The 25,064-nt window shown below is 42.3% G+C and overlaps 1 protein-coding gene across 3 annotated transcripts in view; it reads left to right on the top strand.

Moving 5' to 3' along the window:
- Positions 1-25,064, top strand: part of ANK3 (ankyrin 3) — a 667,426-nt gene that overhangs the window by 332,694 nt on the left and 309,668 nt on the right. The window lies entirely within an intron of this gene.

Below are 25,064 nucleotides of genomic sequence, written 5' to 3'. Positions count from 1 at the left end.
TCTTTTTGTTTTAATCTCCTCCTGGCGTCTGTTGGAGGCATGAAGGGCTGTTTTCACGTGCTGTGTAGGGGATAAATTAGGAACAGATGATGAAGCCCACCGGTGGACCCCGGCCGCAGGACAGGCGAGGCAGGGGGAAGGCTGCATGCCGGGTGGGGGTGATTGCAGGGCTGATGCGGAAGGTGCGCCTCCTCTCCTCGCAGGGGCTGGGGCACGCCGGCATGACACAGAAAGGTGTTGCCAGGGAGTTAAAAGTACTTTCTTCCTGGCCCCGTCAAGGTTAAACGGACTTCGGGGACGTGAGTTTGAGGGACAGGCTGGAGAGCCGGTTTTTGGACTTGTTAGAGGTCTTGCTCGTGGAAAGGGAGCTTTTTGTGCTAGAACTACTGTCACTTGTGTGCGTTTCGCGGGCAGATCTGTGACCTTAAAGACGGAGCAGAAAAGTCATTTCCTGCTTCTCTTCCCCCCACCCCTTTCTTTCCTCTTGCCTCTTATTTTTGTAAGGTGCTGCTAGTTAGCTTGTGCAATGGAAATAAGCTGCCAGAAATAACTTTCTTTTGTTACGTGAAGCTAAAATCACTGAGGTTTGTTTTTCTCGGCTGGGGGAGAGGCATCATCCTGAATGCAGGAATTCCCTTGGCCCAGCGGGGACCTGAAGCCTTCCTCACTGATTGCTTCTGATTAAAGCTTAGGCATTGATCATCCCCAGCTGATATTCTAAGGTGGTGGTGGTGGGGAGGAGGAGGAATATTCTAGGTCAGTGGTGTTTTATTACCACCTGAGAGTACTTACTGAGTGTTTAGTGGCTGTGCCCTTAAATATGACTCCTAGGTACCCTGTGGGGATTGAGGGCCCAAATCACTTTCCCTCCATGGCAATTAATAAAAACTGACTAAAACTCTGTGATCTGAATACGAAAGTCGGGTCATAAAGCATTTTTATGTCTCTTTGTGAGAATTCCCAAGGGAAAGATAATCTTAATTCGCTCTGAGCAGTGATGCGTGTGCCTTGTAAATGACACGCAGATTTCATCCACATGTGCCTCTCCTCAGGGGTGATGGGGTATATTTTTGGTGCCTTTGCCGTTTTCTTCAGGGTTAAGATCTGGAAAAAGAGCCTCTCTGCCTTTTGTTACGTGGCAGATTTGACGAGATCGGGTTTGGAGGGCTACAGTTGCTTTGCTGCAAGGTGGTAAATATAGAACATTCCCCCTTCAATATTCTTGTAAGTAAACTTCTTGACTGCATTTTTACAAAAGTACAGACTCAGAGTGCATGTTTCAAAGCCTTGCACAGCAGAGTTATGGAATTGCCATATTTGGCCAGGTTCTGGTCTAATTGTACCGTGCCAGGTTGTCACTGTTGAGTGCCCCCTCTCCACACATCTTTGCCCACTCCCACAGTGGTAAACTGGCTTCTAAGAACCATGGGGGAAGGTAGATGTGTTTGTATAAAGATACAACGTCACCGTTGCCTTTCCTACTCTGGAAGCGTTGTTGGCTGAACCAGCCTTATGCAGCACAGTTTCCTGTGGTGATGACAGGCCTGCTGCCTTGGGGCCTGGGCCCCTGTTTGACTTGGAAGCAAAATCGGGAAGGAGTAAGGCAAAGGGAGCTTCTGGATTCACTGAGCTGAAGCAAATGCTTTGTGGACCAAAGTGCTTTGTTATGAGTACAACAGTCTGTCCAGTGAAATCTCTTAGCAACCAGAAGGGAACATGGAGAAATATCAATATCGCTATGTCAATGTGTAAGCAGATTTAAATGTTTTGTTCTCAGGACAGTCACAGAGTTGATCCAGAAAGTGGCTCGGGGATAACACTTTCATTGCTGTTGCACTACTAGATTCGTGACATAGTACGATATGTATATTCCCTCTCAAAGATACATGTATTTCAGGAGATTTAAATATTCCCAGTCTAGTGATTTCAGGGACTACTTTCAAAATATAAAGTCAAGATCACGTGACTTTGAAGACATAATCTAGATTCCTTTTTCTGTTGTAGAGCATATCTACCACTTACTCTCTATAAAGTGAATTGTTTTGACTTGGGCTTTCCTTTTTCTTTTTGTTCCTAAAGATCCTAATTAAGGCCCGTGGGTTACTTTGCTCCGTATTATAGGTCCCATGTTGATTGGAAAAGCTGCTTTTATATACTTTGCAGGTTATTATGGGATTCATTGCTCTCGCTCATATGTAGAATATCCTGTAGGACCTTTTAATTACATCAAAGTAATAGTGAATATCTCCTAAAATCACAAAATAAGAAAGCTTAAGAAAAACGTAAAGAATATCTAATTTGTAAAATAAGGAATTTGGTTCATGGTACCCATGCAGTTCAGGTCTGAGCAAGCTCAGGGTGAACCTTTCCTGATTCTCTCCATATGATGTGACATCACACAGTATGGGACATTACTAAGTATTATAATCAAATCATAATACGTGCATAAAATCAACACTGCATTCACATTTCATCAGTTTTTTTTTTTTTTTAACCCACCTTTGGTCTGTTAAGAATGTTGATAGCCATGAATAAGTGATTACCAATCAAAAAAATAGGAAACTTCTAGGAATTTATAATGCCTTGTATTTTAATAAGGATGTGTTTTATTCTTGCTGTAACAAGTTTATTGTCAAGAAAAAGATCTTTCTGTTGTTAAAGGATACACACCTGCATGGATGAACCCTTAATCTTTTTATCACCGGTTTTTCTGACTTAAAGCAAAAAAAAAAAAATAATAATGATAATAATAATTCCAAAATCTTTTCATGAGTATTTTGTTTAAAAGTTGCTTTTTATTACATTACGAATCTTCCTGATGCAGACTTTCCCATTGCTCTTCCCTGATAGATTTTCCCCTTCCCTCTCTCCTTCTCCTGATGGGCTGCTAAGGCTGGCCATGAGTGGCTGGCCTGCCTAAGGTAGATGTAGATGGAGGGTCTTTGGGTGTGTTCATATAGGCTCCATGCCCTGGCTGAGCAAGTTGCAGAGAGGAACTCTTTATATCCCCTGCACTGAGCAAGGTCCTGACCCATGGGTAGTGGTCAGAAGGTGACCTAAGCTACTACCATGGGTTAATGAGGGCTAGTCACAAATGCTCTCAGGCCCACACTTTCCTTATTGCCTCTGATGGGGAATTACCTATGCATTTTGCTTTCTCTCCGTGTAAACTATAAAATACATTTCAGTATTGTGGGGTATTATGAGAATTGACCTTGACTTATTCAATAGTTTTCTTAATGTTCACCAGTATGCTTGTATATATTTATACACTCTACGACAAAACAAACAACTTTAAGGTGATCTAAGGAAATGTACACTAAAAAAGGAAACATTCGTATATGTATCACTGACATAGGATAATATATATTATATTATCCTATATGTATATTATCCTATATATATCCTATATAGGGATATAGTGACAGTTAATTTTATGATTAATATCTTTTCTAATTATTGATGTCAGACTCCTACAGCTACTCAGTGGTAGAACAGGAATGAATATTCATTGCTTCATTTTTGGATTCATGCAATTGGTCAGCAGACGTTTATTGCGTGACTTCTGTGGGTCTGGCATGGCATCTGGTGGTGGAGGCAAAGCTAAAGGAGCCAGAGAGGCAATAGTCTAGTAACTCTCCGTAGAGAGAGGAGAAAGATCCGAGCACCATTAATCCCCCTACATAACACATGGAAAGGGAGCCACAGGAGCCCACAGGAAGACTCCCAGTTTAACCCAAATGGGCTCAGAGAAGGTTCTTGGCAAAGCTGAACCTTGGAGGAGGAGTGAGCAAGATAGGCAAGCAGGACTCCCATGCCCAAAGTGGTGGAAGTAAGAGGGAACATTGGAGTGTGTGAGAAAAAACATAAATAAGGAGCAAAGAGGACAGGCGTGTACGGCAGAAAAGGTAGCTGGAAAAGCAGCCCAAAGCCAGGTCCTGAAGACTTTGTCTGGGGCTGGAAATCACCCTCTCGAAGGAGAGGGACTCGAACCAACTTGAACGGTGGTGGTAGGCAGGGAAACCAACAGCTGCATGATCAAGAACCATCCCTCCGGTGGCTGGGCTGCAGACAGCCGGCGGGCTGGCCGTCCGGAAGTGCTGGTGGTGATTCAGGAGTGAGAGAGGCTGAGGGGCTGAACCAGGGCAGAGACTGTGACAGTGGAGAGGGGGTGTTGCATCCAAGAGATATTTAGGGGAAGACTCAACAGAACTTGGCAGTGGACTGGACGTAGGATGTGAGAGGGAGAGATCGGATTCTAGCGTAACTGCCAAGTTCCTGGCTTGAAGCGGAAGATGAATAATTAAATTTCCTGGATCCATGTCTTTTCTCCCAGGACATTTGTTGACCACTAAAAATGTACCAGGTAGGATTTTAAATTGCTTTGTAGGGGGAGGCTCACTTAATCTTTACACAACCCTACAAAGAAAGTATTTTTATCATCCCCATTTTACAAATGAGGAAACTGAGGCATGAGCCCATGAAGATGTTCCTGTACTGCTTAGTGGTACATTTAAGATTCCAGCATGGAACATCTAACTCTAGCTCGTGCTCTAACCTACAACACAAAACAGCATATGTAATTAATATTTTCACAGCTGTGTATCAAAATGGACTTGATTCAGAGAATCTTCTAAGCGATCAGCTACTTCCTAGACACTGGGAACCTCAAATAACCAGCGTTATATCTCTAACTAACCCACTGCAGTATGAGCAGGGTGTCTGGTTTTCTTCTCCTCTGTTAATAGGCTTTTTAGAAATATTTATTTATTTGAGAGATGGGGAGGGGAGAGCACGAACAGGGGAAGGGGCACAGGAAGAGGGGAAGAGAGAGAATGTCCAGAAGACACCCTGCTGAGCATGGAGCCTGACATGGAGCTCAGTCCCACGACCCATGACCGTGCAATCACGACCTGAGCCAAAATCTAGAGTCAGGTGCTTGACTGACAGAGCTACCCAGGTGCCCCCCATCCCTGCAGTAGATTTTAGTGTTTTATCTGAATAATTTCTTTTTTAAATTTTGAAAATAAATGGACAGTCACCAACACCAGGACTTCACATCCTCAAAGACACGTTGCTATAGTCTCGTGGTGTCTTAGGTGCTTACTGTGTACCCAGTGATGTGCGGCGTGAGTGCTATGGATTGTTCTACTATTTTTTCCTCACAGCTGCTTTATGAGACTTCTTTATGAGACATCCCCATTTTTTAAATAGCTAAATGAAGACTTAAAGAGAATAAAGAACTTGCCTGTGGTCATATGGCTCATACCTGTTGGGTCTACACTTAATCTTGGGTCATAGGCCCCACTTGGAATATGTATTTAACCACTGGGTTTATTGTTTTGTTTTTTTATAAGATTTTATTTATTTATTTGAAAGAGAGAGACACAGTGAGAGAGGGGACACAGAAGAGGGAATGGGAGAGGGAGAAGCAGAGCAGGGAGCCTGATGTGGGGCTCAATCCCAGGCCCCCGCGATCATGACCTGAGCCAAAGACAGACATATAACGACTGAGCTGCCCAGGTGCCCCACCACTGGGTTTATTGTACTAAAAATCTGGTGGTCTCTTTTAGGATTGAAACAATGTAGAGATTTGAGAACGAATTTCAGGAGACATAAACAATTGAGTATTACTTCTTGCTATAGATGCTTGGTGCTTCCTGACACTTACAGACCTTCTCAATGCCTAGTTTCCTATGCAGCTATGGCACCCATGATGCCAGGCAGGGGGAGGTTTGGGACTAAAGTGACTGGACCTTTGAGGGAGAGGATTGTGTGGACCTGTATTAGATAAAGGGAGCCTACTCTGTTTCTTGCTTTGCTGAGTATGTGGACTCCCGATGTGTACAGAGTCTAATTTGTCTGTCAGCATCCTTGATATTCTGCACTATAATCATGAGCTCCCATGAGACTGTGAGCCCCTTGAGGGCAGAGGTGGCATCATATCATCTACTACCAAACTGGGGCTTGTGGAGTAGGTAGTGGATGGGAGGGAGGTGGTCAGATGAGAGGCGGTATCACACAGTGACTAAGAGCATGGACTGTAGAGTAAGAGTGTCTGAGTTCAGGTGCTAGCGCTGGTAGCTAGTCTGACCTTGGGGAAGTTATTTAACCTTTCAGTTCCCCAGTCTTTTCACCTGCAAAATGAATATAAAAATAGTACATACTTCTGTCACAGGGTTGCAATGAGAGTTCAGTGAATTAGGATTAGAATGGTGCTTGGCCGAAGCAAGGGCCATATAGTTGTAGCTGTTTCTTTTGTTATTGATACTCATAAGGAACAGAAGAGTGAATGGACTGTTTCCAGCCCGAGCCTTTAGAGATTGTGCCAAGTCATTTCACTGAAACCAGGCAGGTCAGCTCCCTAGGAGCACAAGCAGCTGCTGCCCCATCTCCATGCTTCCTCCATTTGGAAGAGGATGGATGGACCTCATAGAAAAGTTGTAAGCCTTTGTCCTTTCACATTCCGTGACATTTAGGAATAAGGAAACAATTGAATAAAACGTGTCTGCTGATTGGTTCTCTGTGCTCTCTATTCCTATCATGATACGTTTTTTAATTCTCAAAGTCGTATGTTCATTAAAAAAAAAAACTTAACCTTTCTTGTTCTTGATCAATTACCATTATAATCAGTGCAAGATCATGTTAGTCTAAATTATACATTTATTAATGTCTGAATATGTTATTTAAGATGTTGTTAGTTTCATCAGCAACATTCTGTAGCTATTGAACTGTTTCTTCATACTCTTCAGGTTCGTGGTCTTTTCTGTCTCTTGATTTGCCTTTGACAAGGTGATAGAGTCCTGTGTGTATGTGTGTTCTGTTGAAACTCAATATGGAAAAAGGTTTGTTTTCAATAGGTATGCTTGTGGATAAAGAGGATTTGGTAGTGCTTTATAATTTTTGTAGTTATATTATTAGAAAAAAAATTCATCAACCATAACACATTTTACCAGTATCTATTCATTTAATAAAAATGTACTGTGTACCTGCATTGTGCCTGTCACCCTGCTGGGGACTGGTAATATAAAGGACCTGTAGGCCCATCTACATAGTCTTTTTTTTTTTTTTTTTAAGATTTTATTTATTTATTTAAGAGAGAAAGAGAGCATGAGAGGGAGGAAGGGGGAAAGGGTGGGAGAGAAGCAGTCTCTCAGCAGGGAGCCTGACGGGGAGCCTGACGGGGAGCCTGACGGGGGGCTGGATCCCAGGACCCTGGGACCATGACCTGAGCCGAAGGCAGATGCTTAACCAACTAAGCCACCCAGGCACCCCTACCTGCTTTTTTTTTTTTCTTTTTAAGTATTTTATTTATTTACTTGATAGAGAGAGCACAAGTATGCAGAGAGGCAGGCGGGGGTGGGGGGAAGCAGGCTCCCTGCGGAGCAGAGAGCCTGATGTGGGGCTCAATCCCAGGACCCCAAGATCACGACCTGAGCCAAAGACAGAGGCTCAACCCACTGAGCCACCCAGGCGCCCCTAACATATATTATTTGCCCCAGTGGTACAAGTCTGGAATAATCAATCTTACACACTTCACAGCACTCACCGTAGCACATACCCTCCCCGATGTTCGTAACCCAGCCACACTATCCCTACCCCCTGCCCCTGGCAACCCTCAGTTTCTTTGGTGAGATTAAGAGTCTCTTATGGTTTGTCTCCCTCCTGCTCTTTTATATTCCGCTTGAACTACACGACCCAGGTAGGGATGAAGGACTAGAGGAAAAAAAAGTAGATTTTGGGGGGGCTGGGTTATGCTAACACTATGCCAGAGTGTTATCCACATGTTTAGAGGCTTTAGCCTGAGCTGAAGTTTGCTATGTAACTTGCCTCGGTCACAGAAATAACTGGTCTTGGAATCAAGCTCTGCATGGTTCTAAGTCCTTGCTTGGGCTATCAGAACCTTTGTAGGATAGATTTTTTTAAAGCAAAGTTCTTACTAATACACATCTGCGGTGAATTCTTATGTGGTGACAAGAATAATCACTGTGGGAATGTTAAAAGTTATTTAGTAGCTGAAATTTATAAATTATTTATCTTTCACTGCAAAATGTAAATATTGTCTAAATCATTACACTTAAATTAGTGTACATTTGAATTAGTACTTATTTATTTTAAGGATTGTATTTATTTATTTAAGAGAGAGAGATACAGTGAGAGACAGATCAGGAGCAGAGGGGAAGGGTAAAGGGGGAAGCAGGCTTCCTGTTGAGCAAGGAGCCCGACACGGGGCCAGATCCCAGGACCCTGAACTGAAGTCAGACACTTAACTGACTGAGCCACCCAGGTGCCCCAAATTAGTGTGCATTTAAAATAAGAGGAATCCAGTCATTGAAACAAAGAATTGTTCACTTCTATCTGTCAATTGATGAATAGGTTAAACTTGGACTCATGATGTCTAAATAAATACTATGTTACACTGTCAGTTGTATAATCCAAATAGTATCCTAATGAAAATACTTGCATGGGGCACCTGGGTGGCTCAGTGGGTTGGGGCCTCTGCCTTCAGCTTGGGTCATGATCCCGGGGTCCTAGGATCAAGCCCCGTGTCGGGCTCTTTGCTCGGTGGGGAACCTGCTTCCCTTCCTCTCTCTCTCTCTGCCTGCTTCTCTAACTACTTGTGATCTCTGTCTGTCAAATTAAAAAAAAAAAAAAAGAAAAGAAAGAAAAGAAAATACTTGCAAATAAAGGTAACATTTGAAAACAAGGAGTCTGCTGTAGTTTTACCCAGGCTGTGGTGTTTCTAGTTTGTCTAAGTTAAAAGAGGAAGAATCGGAAGCAAATTAATAGAAACGAACCCAGACCTTTTACATAGAGTTCAGATTTTTTCTGGTGCTTATCCCCTTCATTGAAGATTATGCTGTCCTGGACCCAAAGTGGGATCATGAAAAAGAACAGCCCATTATTGTCAAATCTAGGAGCTGCCTGTAAAATGTATAGATTTCAATTTAGATTTAGTTGGGTCCAGTAAATTATTTCTCAGTTATAGGTGACTTTCTACAAATTAGGATCATATCACCAGTTCTGTCTGAATTTACATGAAGCTCATTAGAATGGATAGAGACTAACATTCTTACATCCCAGCTCCATAGCTTGCCCTTTGGCAGAATGAAAGCCAACCAGTACCGTCACCATGGGAGAGGAGGGGTATGTGGACTGTGTGGAAAAGAATGGGAACAGAGAATGTGTCCATAGAGGGTTGGAAGTAAGTCCAATTGGAAGCCAGTGACACTAAAATGTTCATAAGCTATATGCATGTATCCCCTAAAACTTTGTAGTTTCAATACTACCAACAGCATTATTTTATCGTAGTGAAGTACGGTTTTCTAAGAGGCCTATACAATTGAAGAGGGTAGGAAAATACGGTAAATTTTGTTAAGTAGAGGATTAAAAACAATAGAGCAGTTAAGCAATAAGGAGAAAGTTGTGGGGAGGGGTAAGGGTTACAAGCCACAGTGATGGAAAGAATGAGCTTTGGGCCTCGGTAAGAATACGTATCACAGGTGCCACTCATTAGCTCTGTGGCCTTGAACTAAATTTCTTTGGGTTTCAGTTTCCACATTGTTCAAACCAGGATGTTAGTCCTTTACTTGTGTACATACTGTAAAGAGTAGAAATGCTGTAAAGGCGTTTTGCCAGGTTCCTGGCATAAAGGGAGAAGTTAGCAAGGGCTTCCAACCCCCCTTCCGTGGAGCAGGGGCTCTCCCATGTCAACCGGTGACCGGAGCCAAGAAGCAAATGGACGAGCTGAGTAAATGAGGGAATGCTTTCAAGGACTTTTATACCGAGCAAGCACTCAGGAAAGTATTTGATGGATGAAATTTTACTAATAAACTGGTATCCTCAAAAAGTCATTTGAGCCTGGCAGTTCAGTTCTTTGCAGACTTTTTTTTTTTTTTTTTTACAGCCCTCAGGGAATTAAATCTGTCATTTTGAGAAATCCTTCCAAAGACTCACATGTTAAATACATTTTTCCATTCATTAACACTATTATTAATTAGCTTCTCTCAGTAGTTCAGTGCTAGGCTAGGTAGATATTAGAGAAAGCTTAAGAATCATACGTACAGATAGAGGAAGTATCAGATGAATTCTTTGAACAAACGAACATTATTTTGCAGACTTCAGCATAAATGTTGAAATATTTAGAGGGAGGAAAAGTATTTGACGGGGGCTGAATGAAAGCAATTTTCCCTGGGTAGTTTATGTATTTATTGAAACAAAAACATTAGCTATGCAATACGTCTATAAGATCTCTACACTTCAATACCAATCAGCTCTTCACCCCCACTAGCTACTGTGGCCCCCAGAGGTATAGCACAGTTTCAGGGTCGTTGGGGACCTAGGGAAGAGTGAATGATCTGGCCAATGTGGAATTATCACTGTATGTACCTGGTTTCAGATGCCAGAGCGTTCTGTGGACTGTCTTCCTTCCCAGCGCACCCCCTTCTCTCTCCATCTCACAGACTGCCTCTTCTGACGGCCTCGGCAGTTTGCAGTCAAACACAGCATGTTAGCCTGCCCTGGACCAAACCGGCCCGTGTCGGTAACTGCCACTTAGAATTACCAGTGTGTTCAGACACCTCTCTTCACCCTAAGCCGAAGAGAAAAAACGGAACCTGAAACCTGGACATCTCTCATTAGACATTTTTGTGGTAGACTCTCAGCGATTTTTCACTTTTCAGAGCAGGGCAGTACAGAGCGATACCTAACAGCAGAAGTATATGGAGAGGAGTTTACCTTTTCTTTTCTTTCTTTTATTGAGCTGTAAATTATTGAGGAACTAGAATGGGCCAGGCACTCTCTGGAATGATTTCAGGAGATTATGACTCTGCTTCCTTTTCCTTTTCTTTCTTTCTCTCTCTCTCTCTCTCTTTTTTTTTTTTTTTTAAAGATTTTACCCATCCATTTGACAGAGAGAGATCACAAGCAGGCAGAGAGGCAGGCAGAGAGAGAGAGGAGGAAGCAGGCTCCCCATGGAGCAGAGCCTGACGTGGGGCTGGATCCTAAGACCCTGGGATCTTGACCTGAGCCGAAGGCAGAGGCTTTAACCCACTGAGCCACCCAGGCACCGCTCTGCTTCATTTTCATGCATGTGTGGTATTATCCTAGTTCTCTGGATTATGGAAGGCCCATTCTTGAACATTTCAGCAAGCCCAAAGTTGCGTGGTTAGTAAGAGTAAATCTGGCGTTCAGACCCAGGTAGGTCTGATTCTCCCATCCTTGTGCTTATTACTTACTCACCTCTCACCCCCCCCATTCCCTATCAGATGTGGATCACTTCCAACACACCACTGAGAGCACCATTTTCCCAGAACACTGGGCTCCATGAGATGACTTTTTCCTGGACCATGAGATGCTAGCTCCCCTCCCCAAAGAAAAGGACACAGTGGGGGGGATAATTATGGATAAATAATTTGATTTTCACGTCATACATTTACTTGAAACGCAGCCTACCTCAACAGAATCATAGTTATATTAATGGTAAAATAAATGTGAATACAGTTAATTCCCAAAATGTTTGTATTTTTTGAAGGTAAACGGCGAAATCATTTTGTGTTGGCTGATGTTGTGGTTTTTGAAATGAGTATATTCCCAATGTGTTGTGTTTCATGCTTACTGTTTTTATAAGATAGCTGTTGAAGAAGCTGGTTTTAAAGAACTCACTCAGGGACTCAAAGCAGACTTACTTTCAGAGGCTAAATTAGAATTAAAAAATAATTTGTAGAATGGTAAGAAGTTAGCACTAACATTAAAAAAGCAAACAAACACACAGAAACCCTTCTTGAGCTGATGGCACTGACAAATGTTGGAAGTGAGTCACTGTGGGCACTGCCAGGTTCTCAGCGAGGGGAGCAAAGACCTCTTTGGCCTTCCAAGTGATTCTCTTTCTTTTTCTATTTCCTTGACAGGAAGGGCAATGAGTAAAAAGCTCAAGTTTGGGAACAGGAGTAGGCAAAAATTGAAATCTCAAAAAAATGGATTGATTATTTGAAAAAGATGACTTTAGGCTTTACTAGCACACTTGAGTTTGAATCAATAGGGACCCTAATTGCAAAGTTAGGCTCCATTTACAGTAAAATAATTGGCAGGTGCGAAAGGCTGTTCTCTCGGTTAATACTTCGTGAGCCTCTGAGTTAGATGGCTTTATTCTCCTTTTCTAGATGAGCAGATTGAGACTCTGAAACCAAATTTAACAGTAACCGTGAACAGACAGAGGCAGAATTTGAACCCCCTTCCCCCTTTCACTATTCTGTTTATAGATTATTCACTGTTCATGTCAGATTCTTACATTTGGAGAAAGCTTTTACTTACATTTTTCATTATTTTCTAATCAGTATTTAAATCATTTTTATGCTTCCCCATTACCAGTGTTATTGTTCATTTGTTTTATGTGACAAATATTAGATATGAAGTGCTTTTTAAGTAATGATGCATGACTTCAACCTGTATTTTTATCTTCAGATGTTACATGGGGACGTTAAATATTACTGCAAAGCACAGAGCAATTTTGAATCAGGTAGAAACATCGTAATTGACCTCAGTACTGTGGATTTACCATTGTTTAGGGAAGCAGCTGTTGTCAAAGCCATAATCATGAACAATGCATTTTGTTTTCTGTTAGTCCCCAAAATGCCCAGTCTTGTCATTCCTAGCCACATTCTTATGACCTAGCTGCTTAGGGGTGAATGAGAGAGAATGTGCCAGAAGGTTCTGAGGTCACCAAATCCTCACACCATCCTCTGTTCCCTCTGCCTCTTCTGTAAAGACGTGCTGTCCCTCTGTGCAGTGGTTGGTCACTGCAACCTGATTCAGTTAACATAATGAGTGTATTTACTTAGCTCTGTCAGCACTCAAAATACGTTCGCCTGCCTTGAAATAAGAAGATAATCATATTGATGTTGAAAAATGCTGGAGGCTGTAATTTTTTTCCTTTGAAGAATGGCCATTGTTAAGGATCCCTGCCTCACTCTACCTCTTCAGCGGGAATCATTCTTCGCCATCTAAAAATAAATGGTTTTGTTGTACATATTCATTCTAGCCACATTTATTCCAAAGAGAATTAATATATTAATACCGGTGATCCAGGCATATGAATCTCACACATTCACTCGTCTTCATTAGTGTGGAATTAACGAGCCTGGTAATCCTCCCCAATTCTAGTCAAAAGGTTTGGAATGTACAGCATCTCCGCTGATATTAGGTGCTTGAGGGGGACCACGGATACATCAAAACAGGTATTTTCCCTGCCACCTGTGTTGTGACCGGGCTAACAGGAGTCTGGTCTTCCGCAGATGCTCAGTGTGCTTAATTTAAGGCAGTCTCACTTCTTCCCACTCCGCCGTGTGTGGATCCAGTTCCTGGGCTTTGTCAGAGCTCTCCACTGGAAAGCTTGTCTCCACCGGTTGGTTGTAACTTGATTTTACATAACATGTTTCAGTGGATTTTCTATGGGATCAGATTAAAATAATTACATAGCCACCCATTTGGCATCTGATAGGCATTATCTTTTTGTTTTCTGGTGGATTAGTTAGGGTTTTGTTTGCAGTGTCGGGAAGGGAGAGTGTTCTTAGGTGCATTTGGCATTCTCGGCTTTGACCTGCTTTCCTCGAGCTGCTTTGCAGCTTTAGCAGGACCTAAATTATTAATGCGATCTGCGCGGTATCTGCATATACGGCTTAATCCAGCCTTTTTTCTTTTTTTAAAGTGCTGCTGGGGATCTCTGAAATTATAGGAAAATTGATTTTTGAAGGCTGCGTGGAATGAGGAATGGGCCTGGGTGTGAGCCCTGGAGTCGTGGAGGCTTGGGTTTGAGTCTCCTCACTGTCCCTTCTTTACTGCGTGGTCTTCAGTCGGTTACTTAACCTCTCTGAGCCTCTGTGCCCTCATCCACAATAACACCCAAGTGCAAAGAGATGTTGTGAAGACAAAATTAAATTGAACATGAAGTGCCTGGCACAGGGCAGTGATTCAACCAATGTTAATTCCTCCCACTTCCCTGCTCTTTTCCTCTTCCCCTCGTCCACTTGGAAGACATGAGTTTATTTTATGCTGAGTTTATTTAGGGAGAGTTGTCAGTTAAAATGAGGAAAGTAAATTCACTGAAGGTCATTCCAAGCAGTGTAAAAAGTAAATAAATGCATGTGTGTATGTGGAGAAAAAGACCTATTTATGTAAAATGCAATATGAAGAATTATACATACACGTGCATATGTATGTATGTGTGTATGTATATATTGGATATATTCCAAATATTTATTATTTGTATATATTCTACATAAGGTGGCTAAATCCAAAGCCAAATTGTGATTACTTTCTAATTAGAAAGAAATGGGGTTTCTGGAGAGAACAGTGAATGTGGTGGCGGGTGTAAGAACACTTGGGTTCTGGGCAGGTGCGAAGGCTTAGCCAGGATGGCTCAGTGCGGCTCCGGCTCCTTCCGCAGCAGCGCCCGCCTCCAATGCAGGTGTCTCCGCAGCTTTTCTACACTGAGTGAGAAGCCAGTCCTTTTCCCCCTGGGTACACCTTAATGGATTTACCTCTGTGTTAAAGGTCTCCCTCTGGCAGCTGCTCGTTGGCTCCCAGAGTGAACTCTACTTGGAGGAAGCTAGTCAGCGAAAATTCTGTTTCGGCGGCTCTCAGAGAGGGCTTCAGAGACCGTCTGTGACACGTGTTTCCTCGGGACGATTGCACAGAAGTAGACAAAACGTGGGCAGATAGGTGTGCTTGCTAAATATTACCGTCCAATCAGAGAAGACTTCTTCTAGAGCGTTTGACAGCATTTAATACCTGTTTGCCACCTCTATCCCCTGCTTGATTACTTGTCATATCCCAGGGCGTTCTGGCAGTCCTCTTACCTTTGTCCTTCCCACCATGTGAATAATTGATGTACATTGTAGATGCGGCATGCCACACAGGGAGGCTAAGGTCACCCAGAGAAAGCATTACTGTTACCATTTTGAAATAGGTTTTTCCAATATTTTTCGAAGCATGCATATACTTAATGTCTCTTTCGCTTGCCTTCTGTTTTCTTCCTTAATTTCTATTTCCTCTTCTTCCCCCACCCCTAAATTAATGGAGATAATGGTGCCACCTCCTCTTTTTTTGCCTCATTTTTCCCATGAAACAATATAATTTGAACATTGTGTTTATGTCAGTGAGTATAATTTTGTAAGGTTTTTAATGGGTCTGTGGTATTCCGCTTTATGGATGAACCAAAATGTATCCAACGAATATCTTATTTTGCATATTTGGTTCCTTCCCAATTTTGTTATTGTGAAAAGTGGTGCGAAGGACATTAGGACTTCATCTTTTTCCACACCTGAAGGGTTCTCACTTTCTGCTCTCCTTATTTCTGGCAACTCCTTAGCCGAGCACTCTTGGTCCTTCATTCTGAAGTCAGAGCCCCGTGCACCACTTCGTTTTCCACAAGTACACTAGTTGACCTTACTTGTCTTTGGAGGGATGGCCTTTCCGTTTCCCAGAGCACACACACCCCGCTATCCCACCACGGGCTTGGTGCTTGGCTGACAGCCCGACCCACCCTCCCCCATTCTCCTCTTGCTGGAGGTCGTTTCTTTCCTCTTATCTGCTATAACTCTTTGTATTTCTTAGTAACCCATATGGAGCTATAGTCCTTTGTGTATGAAGGTCTCTAGATGAAAAAAGTCCTAAGTCTTGATTTCAGATGAGATCGGGCGTGTTCAGGGTGGTATGGCTGTAGACTCCTAAGTCTCGATTTCGAATCTTGGCATGGCCCCTAAGTTTGATCCTTCAGCTGCTCTTTCCTCGGCTGTTACTTGTTGAGGACCCTGACACGGTGTGTGGTGAGGCTCCAGCGGTTCCTTTGTGCTCATTCTGGACCACTGATTCCTTGGAGCAGGCTTACTCCCAATTCCTGATGTGTCTTCTTCCAGGCTCCCTTGGCTCTGTCCTGTTCAAGGTGTAAATGGCAGTAGTCACACAGCTCTCCACCCAGGGTTCTGTGCTTTTTCTCCAGATTGTTGGAGGCTTGTGGCTCTCAACTGGCAAGAGAAGAGGCTCTCTGCCTTATATACCAGGGGAGGGGGTGGGGGTGGGGGGAGGTGTCGGTGTGAGTAGCAGGCCTTCATTGTCCGGGGATGGGGTATTTCCCAGGATAGGAGGCTTGTGGTGGGGCTAGGGCAGATCACAGAGCAAGGAAGAGGTCCTCTGTACTCCCTGCTTCTAAAACTCTCTCGGCTTTGCTAAGTTTGAGGGGCTTGTCTTCCATCCCTGATTATGAGGACGGTCCTCCTCCAGGAGCCTGTTACCCATTTTTACAATTTCCTGTGTCATCAGTGGGTGTTACTTCTTCCTAAATATTTCTCTTCTCTCTCAAGCATTCAAGCACAGTGGACCCTTCTGCATGCCAAGCCATAGCGTGTATAGGGAAGTACTCAACACCCAGCTTTGGGCCACTCCTACTTTCATTATATAGGGTCTCATCTAGGACCCAGATGCTTTTGCTTTACTTTTATTTCATGGGCTCTTCAACGCCTTGGATCAAGTGTTTTACTTCTTATTTTTTTCTTTTTTTGACATCTTTTGTTTAAATTTATTTTTACCACCGCTCAAATTTAAATTATACAGTACATACAGGGATTTTTGTTTTTGTTGTTAGTTTTATATATTCTTTAGATTTTGGGAAAATAGCTCAGGGCAAAGGAAAGAGTTAAAATAAAGGCAAGGTGATAAAAACCCTACCACTGTCACCTTATTTTTATCATTCCCAACTTGGATTTGCCAAAGCTGTCTCCTCCACCCATGCCACCTGAACCAAGGGACGGAGACATCAGCCTTTACCCCATCTCTCCCTGGGAGAAGTCCCTAAACTGGATGCCTCCTTCCACCAGGTCGTGGGGGATTAGACACAATAAAGAACTTTGCTACCCTCCAACCTAGTTCTCATTTAGTTTCTCATGTCCTCATCAGAAGGAACCTGCCATTATTTTATAAGAAAATGTTTTGATGCAGGCTACCACAAAGCTACGTAACTATGGTGTTGTATGTGCAAGAGAGTCACGTTTTACTTAAATTTACATGATTGAGATAACAAACATGACTTCAGACTGTTTGACAGTGCTACCTAGGTAAGAAAAAAAAGCCAACTTATCCTGTCCCCACTTTCATACCAGTCACTCAGCTTGTATTTAATGGATTAGTAGTGACATTTATGGACTACAGATTAAAACAGGATTCAGTTACTTTATTAGGATGAGTCCATGAATAATTTCATTCAGTGAAAAGAAGAGCTACTGTAGAAGTCTGAATTCAAACCTATAGGACTTACATAAAGGACAGCCACATCAGTTTTGAAGGGCAGAGTTGTGTGGAAAATCCCCACAGAGTGTCTAGCGTCGTGGAATCTTAGAGGTGGAAGGGACCTTCGAGGTCACAGAGGCAGGGTCCCTGCAGAGCGTGCCTGTCCTTGAGGATGGCTCTGTGACTTGCTTGTCAGACTCTGCTTAGGAATCGCCTATGACTGGAAACGTCCTACCTCTAAACATAGTCCACCCCATTTCTGGACAGTTCTAATTGTTAGAATGTGTGCTCTTATTTTGAGCCTCAATCTCGCACCCTGCTCTGTCCACCCATATGCCGGTTATTTATATAGAGGAAGATAGTGATGTGTTGGTGCCGGGTCTTCTCTTCCAGGGAAATGTGCTCCCTATTTCCTCAGCAGGTCCTCATGAGATGTGGTGGCAAAACCCCATTCTTCCGCCAGGAGCCATCACGTGCCACCCCGAGCTGACAGTCTTCTGCATGGAGACTGTCCAGCTCATGCTGTGTTGACACAGCTCGGCCTCCACGGTGGCCTCTCTTTGTAAAAGAGGCCAAGGTCACAGTCATTTTAGGGAGAAGACAATTGAGCGTCTGTAGAGCCCCTTTTCACAGGAACTTTGTTTCTGTTCTGCACGTGGGTTTTCTCCTGCCTCTTTCACTTTTCGCTTTGTCTCTCTGTTGGCTTTGAAATACATACGTCTGACTGAAGCGCGAATACGCTGGGACTTTATAAACAGCAGCTAAGTACAGATTTATAAAGATACAAAAGCCCTGTCCCCATCAATACTTCGTCTTCTGTATTTGCCATTGTCTGGTCTCCCATTGCTCTAGCCCTCAGACTCAGAAATTATTTTTCAAGTCATTAGTAAGTATCAACCACACATCCTGCATGGTCCTTTCTCTCTCTTTTTCTTGGCTTCTGCCCGCCTCTTCTTGTTTCTGCTTTCTTCTTTTTTTTCACTAGAATTCACTTAGACCAGATGAAGATAGTTCAATATCCGCTAGATACAAGAGAGGAACAAATAATGTGACGCGTTAAGCTTTATCACAGGTTGATTTTTCATATTTCAGGTTAAGCGATTTAATTGGTAAATTGTTGGCTTCTTAGAGACTTTACGAACTGACTCCTTAGACACTGAAGTTAGGGGAAGCTATTTTGATGGGAAAATTAGCCAAATTAATTTGGACGTAAAAGTAAAAAGTTCTGAAATATTTGTGTAGTGCGGTGAATAGGAAATGCATATTGTTTTGATTCAATAGCACTTTAGGTCAACAAATATTTATATGCTGTAGAAATCCAAAGGAAAAAAAGATGTACTTCTAGACCTTTGGGAACTGATAGTTTAGTGAGGGAGACGGACAAGTTGGAGAGAATTAAGATAAGTCTTACAGTTGATACAGAAAGTGTATAAAGTGAGACGGAGGCCATGTGAGAGGGCACAGCTACGGGGAAGAGGGTAGGGAGAGGTGGCCATTGAAGCTGGGTCTCTACACCGATAACTGTGAGCCCAGTTAGAAAACTTGTAGAAAGAGTAGGACTGATCAGTCAGGATGGTTTAATGTGCAGTGCAAGAGAAAGGAAGGAGCCAAAAAGAATGTGTAGGAGCTGTCAAATGTTAGGGTATATACGGTGCCTGGGTGGCTCATTCGGTTAAGCAGCTGCTTTTGGCTCAGGTCATGGATCCCAGGGTCCTGGGATTGAGTCTGCAACAGGCTCCCTGCTCAGCATGGAGCCTGCTTCTCCCTGTACCTGCTGTTCCCCTTGCTTGTTCTCTTTCTCTTTGTCAAATGAATAAAAAATATTTTTTTTTTTAATGTGAGCATCTGAGAGGCTAGTATACCTTGTGTTAAGAAAGAAATGTGGAGGGGCACCTGAGTGGGTTGAGCTACTGCCTTCGGTTCATGTCGTGATCTCAGGGTCCTGGGATCGAGTCCTGCATAGGGCTGCCTGCTCAGTGGGGAGCCTGCTTCTCCCTCTCTCTGCTGCTCTCCCTCTGCCCCTCCCCCTTCTCATGCTCTCTCTCTCTCTCTCTCAAATAAATAAATAAAAGCTTTTTTTTTTTTTAAAGAAAGGAATGCAGAGAGATTGGCTTACATGTGTGTAGGATGTGCCCCTTCTCCTGCTTTCCCTGATTCCTGTCAAGCCTTAATAATTTTTATTTTGCAAAAAAATATTATGTTGACTTTTAACTTGGGTTTTCAATATGAAGTTCTGCACTTGGGACACCTGACAGAGCAGAGACCCACTGAGCTGCTACATGAAGAGCCTGGAGAATAATTACTGAATGGTTTTGAGAAAGATGGAAGCCATTGGTTTCTGTCTAGGCTGTCATTCATCAGGCATGATGAATTTAGAAATGCTAGTTGAAAGGCCTTTCAGATTTAGATTGTGACAGTCTTTAGGATAAGAACTGTGATGTTCTGCTCTTGTTTTCCCCTCCAGTATAAGTATTTGCTAGATTCACAGTGAATCTTTTAGAACAGTGGCATGTTTTCATGTGTTCTTCCATTTTGTGAGCAAAGTATTTACAGTGATTTTTAAAGGAGGGAAGTGAAAAAATAGGAGAAAATCATCTGTAATAAACTGCAGGATCAATTTAATCCACTTCTTCCATATCACAACTTGAAAGGTTTAATTTTCAGAAGTTTAGAGAAATGAAGAAGAATATATCTTGAAAAACAATAGAATTGTTTTCTTAGAAATATGTTCATTAATACTGACAAGCTTGATTACAAGTGAGATATAAGAATGCTGAAATGAATTCTGAGAACATGTGCTAGATTTAACCTTCCTGAAATGTGCTACTTTTACTGAAAAAAAAGTGTTCAAGTTTGAAGTTGGTTTTAAATTCTGTAAGGATATTAAAATGCACTCAGTTGGCCTTTTGTAAAACCCTTTTGGGGAAGCATACATAGTATTTTGATGAAAAATGCTGCCTTACTATTAAAGCCCAAATAACCAGTAAGGAATGTCATCACCCCAATATTCATGAGATGATTTTTTTTCTAATGCTTTTTGTATGTTTGTGTTCATGTGTGTTTGTCTATCTTTCTGTATTTTTAATTTCATTAGCTTGACAACTATATATTAGTATTTGCAGCTATTAATTCTAGCCCAAGCAAAGAGACATCAAATTTGATGAAAGACTTGAACTTAGTTAGAGGAGAGTCAAAGCAGACAAGAGAAAACAGCTTGTTGGCTTGTTATAGATAAAACCTGTATCTACTGGTCAGTGCTATAGGTAGTTATGTTAAACAGGAAGTTCGCTGAATAGCAATGCATGCTTCACGGTGGCACTACAATGGAAAGGGATCCTTTTATATTAGAGTAATTCGGTCTTGATGTATCTGTTTGAGGTCCGCTATCCAATTATCATAAAATGAGGTGCACACATCTTCTTTCAGGAGAGGCCTTCCAATACTCATGGTTCTGTGCCGTGGACCACAGCTGGGACATTTGCTTCAGATGTGGCTGGGAAGTCCCAAGTTCCCTTGTGTCATCATGGGGAATGTGGTAGGAATGCCTAGCCTAGACTTTTAGCTTGCACTTGCAATTTAATATAGAGCGTTTAATTGCATTCTCAGCGATATTTGCTTTCATCTCATAACAATAAAATCTTCATGGTAATGCCTCAGTAAAGCATGGCACTGAAGTGGAGACATGTGGCCCCAGGAGTCCCTCAGCTTTTGCGTAAATGTTCAGCGAAAGGCGTTCTGTTTATTGGGCTTACGATGATATGTCCAGAAAATTCTGAAATCCTGTGCTTGGAAGAATCTTAATTGTTGTTTAATGGTTCCAGGAAGAGTTTTTTAAACTCAGATCTAATTTACATGAGTCAAATGCAATGATCCTGAGTACATATTTAATCAGTTTTGACAGATGCACCGTTGTTTATCCCGTTCCCCCAACGAGGCGGATTGCATTTCATCACCCCTGGGAGCTTCTTTCTGTCATTTGCCAGTTAGTGTCCATCCTCCGCTGGAAGCAGCCAGAGTTAGGATGCCCAGCACTGTTGTTGAACCTTAAAGTTAATTTTTAGAGACTCCTCTGTCAAAGAAGGATCTTTAAAACTACATTTTTCTTTTCTTTTCTTTATTTTTTTATTATGTTCAGTTAGCCAGCATATAGTATGTTTTCCTTTCAGAGAGCTTCCCCCCACGAAGGGGGAGTGGTGATTCCTAAGTACTTGCAAAGGCCAAGAATGGGGATCGAGAACTTGGCCATGTAGAATCTCAGTGTAGTGCTTCCAAAACTCACGAGTGTACCTTAAGTGTCAAATTGTTACTGAAGGAGGGGCCGGTCCCTTTCCAGCCTGTCAAAAAAGATGTCAAGCAGTTTGATTTCTCGTTGTATTTTAATTTGTCTCCGTCAGTTTCCACTTCTGGTAATAATTACCGGCAGTGCTTTGTGGACTGTGTTCACCCTTCTGTAGGGTGGAATAAATAGCCCATTAATGGGAATTTAGTGAGAATGAACAATGAATGCTATGGGTGAAGCTGCCAAGCTCGGCATAATTCCTTAAACGTAGAGAAGCAGGCTTTGCTCTTGGTGTCCTCTCAACCTCTGGAGGGTGATAAAACAAGTCATACACACTTCACATCTCCTTCCCCTCCGTGACTGTATGCCATTGCCTCCAAGGTGACTCTCTGTCATTTGGTTCTCACTGTAACCAGACAAAGAGTACTTCTGTTCTCTCCCTTGGAGAGAGACAGACATCTCTCTTGGACAGACAGACGGATGGACGGAGACAGAGAGAGAGAGAGAGAAAATGTGTGTGTTGAGCATTCCATATTACCTCTAGAGATTCCCCCCTGCCCCCTTTTAGCTAATGTGCTCTTCTTCCTAAATACATGTCGGAGGCAGGGTTGGAGTAAACTGAACACTACAGAGACGAAAGATTCCAGGATGGTGGGCAACTTTTATTTCAGTATTGCAGCACATGGAGTATACAAGGAAATTGTGCTGCTGCTGGAATGTATTCCTTTTTATTAAAATAGACAAGCATTAAACAAGCCATAAAATTTCCATCTGTAGTCACAGCGGGCTCCCACCATCCAAAATAAGGCCCCCACCCCCACCCCTTGTCTCTAAAACACCCAGGAGTGAAACATTTCAGTATTAGAGACTGACAGAATCGTAGTATTTAATTTCTAACAGCAATGACCAACCGGAGCTCCTCATCTGTTCTCTTAGATTACTGCGTCCGATTTAAAGGGCAAGCACACCTTCTGTAGGTAAATGTCACTGAGGACAGGGGAGTTGGGTCGCAAAGGATCTGCAGTGCAGCAGAGGGAAACGCTTGGGCTCCGGGCTTGGTAATTCTGATGTCGTTCTGCTTTCATCACCTCACCAGCCTCCTCACCTTGAAAAGGAAAGCAAAAGGCATTTTTACACGGTGTGCTGATAATCAGCCCAGAAGTGAGGCACCCACTGCCGTTGGAGCACATTTTTCTCCATTGCCTGAAGGACAAAGGCTTTTAATAGTGGGAAATTGCCACCAGGGCGTGTAAGAGTGAAAGGCGTTCTCCGGCTTGAGGGAGAATTCATTCTTTCTTTTCCTAATGTCAAAGCCAAACACTTCCTTGGCATTTTAGGCATAGAAAGCATAGAGTTCAAAAAGATGGTTTAAAAGGTAATTGTAAGTTCTGATCTTTTTAGCAAACTGTTGCCCTGCTTGGAGAATACTCTGTTTCAATTTTTTATAAAGGCAGTCTGATAAAAAATTTAAGCGCACTCTTTTCGAAGCGAGTTTCTGTCAGATGTCTCACCAAGCTTCCCTTTGGTAAGAACGGTTATGTAAGGCTGGTTGTGCCATCCATCTGAGGGGTAGACAGACATCTATCGTGAATACGGGGTTCCAGTGCTTTCTTGCCTCCCCCCGAGACTTCATCCTTATGGCATTTCTGGCTCAGTTAACTGAAGTGTAATAGAAAATTTGAATAATGTTACTCCATTAGGATGACATTGGCCAGGGTGGGGGGGGTGTCCTTACCCAAAGGGTGCAATGCAGTGTCCATACGGCGTTATAATTTAGTAAGAAGAGAAATGATGGTAAAGCAGATATATCCACTGGAGGAAGGAAGGGCTAGGATACTACAGTGTTTTGAGAGGGGCATCAGAGGACACTGAAAAGAAAAACTGAAAACATAAAAATTTTGAAATCTCAAAGGTGCGTATCGATTTGGTACTTATGAAGGACCTTCTTATACATTATCACATTTGATCCTTATAATTCTGTGAAAAGGATACTCTCATTTTCAAGAAGATTTGTTACTTTGTTCAAGGTCACTGAGCTACCAAGTTACTTTGAATCCTGGATGGTGTTCTCCCTCCTTCCCTCTTCTCTTCCTTTATTCCTGAACATGCTAGAGTATAGAATGTCCTCATCTAAACATGGGTGGTCTTGGGCCAGGCAGACTGGTCTCCTTATGTCCCAGTGTTTCTCTGGCTAACAGCGCAAGCCTTGAAACAAAGGAGTGGTGCTTGGCGCCAGATTTAAAATATAAATTGTGTGTGTGTGTGTGTGTGTGTGTGTGTATCCTCTAGAGACAAAAACTGGAGCGTAAAAGAAATCTTCATGCCTGATGATAAGCATGCCATGAAGGTGCTTTCTATACCGTTCAAACCAGTATACACCTCTGCAACGTGTTGACCTCATTATCCCCTTTCCAACACTAAGTGTTAGCTTTTTGTTTTCTTCACCAATTTCACAGTCGAACAGTGTTCTTGTCATCATTTATTATTAGTGCAAATGAGTATTTTTTCATGAGTTTGGTAGCCATTGGCATTTATCAGTTCTGGATTGCCTGCTCCTATAACTTACATATATCCCGCCGCTGTCCTTTATTTTTATTAATGCCTGTCTTTCAGTTCAGAAGGAACTAAGAAGGCCAGTTGTGTGGTGCTGGTATTATTGTAACATGCTGTAAACATGTAGAGTTTGAGTTCATATCAACAGAAAATGTTAAAGTTAAGAACTGTTTTTCAGTAAGCAATTCCCTAATCAATGAACTAGAATTTTAGAAACCCAGAAGGTACTGATTTTTATTATTTCAAATAGGACAAGAAACACAAAATTAGGACCACAGCATAACATGCTACATGGATAACAGCTCCCAGAATTTGTGTAAGCCAAGTGAATGAACACATTTATTTTGTTGTTTCCATATAATTTATATTAGAAAGATAGTATCTCTTAAATCTACACTCAGAATAGAGTTGGAGTAGCTATTCATTTTCTCTCTGGCACCAAACTGAAAAATATAATACCTACTATGTCCAGGGTCGCAACTGCTGACACATAACAATTTCAGACATATAACCAGAAGAAAAGCAGTGAAGAAAGGTCTAGCCCTGTCCAGATCATATCCCAGAGGGCGGGGGAGATGCTAAAAAATGTGTCCTTCCCTGGCAGGGTCATGAGCAATTGAGGTAAAAAGGGAGGAAAAACAGTTGATTTTTGAAAAAGAATTTCCAAGTACAGTGATTTAATAGTTTGGTCTTAAAAAATAAGCATGTTTGCTCTTGGCAGGAAAGGGACAACTGAGGTTTGATGTATCTTACAAAGATTTCATATGGGGGAAGTTGTTCCAGCAACTATGTGTATGCTAATTTATTACAGACATACCTCAGAGATATCAGGGGTTCAATTGCAAACCACCGTAGTAGAACAGATATTGCAAGAAGCGAGTTTAATGAATATTTTGGTTTCCCAGGGCACCTAAGAGTTACTATCTATATACTAGTGTTGTCTTAAAAAACG

Source organism: Mustela erminea, chromosome 14 (genome assembly GCF_009829155.1).
Source record: "Mustela erminea isolate mMusErm1 chromosome 14, mMusErm1.Pri, whole genome shotgun sequence".
Lineage (NCBI taxonomy): Eukaryota > Metazoa > Chordata > Mammalia > Carnivora > Mustelidae > Mustela > Mustela erminea.
Note: the sequence above shows the minus strand (reverse complement) of the source record. Positions and strands in the feature narration are given on the sequence as shown.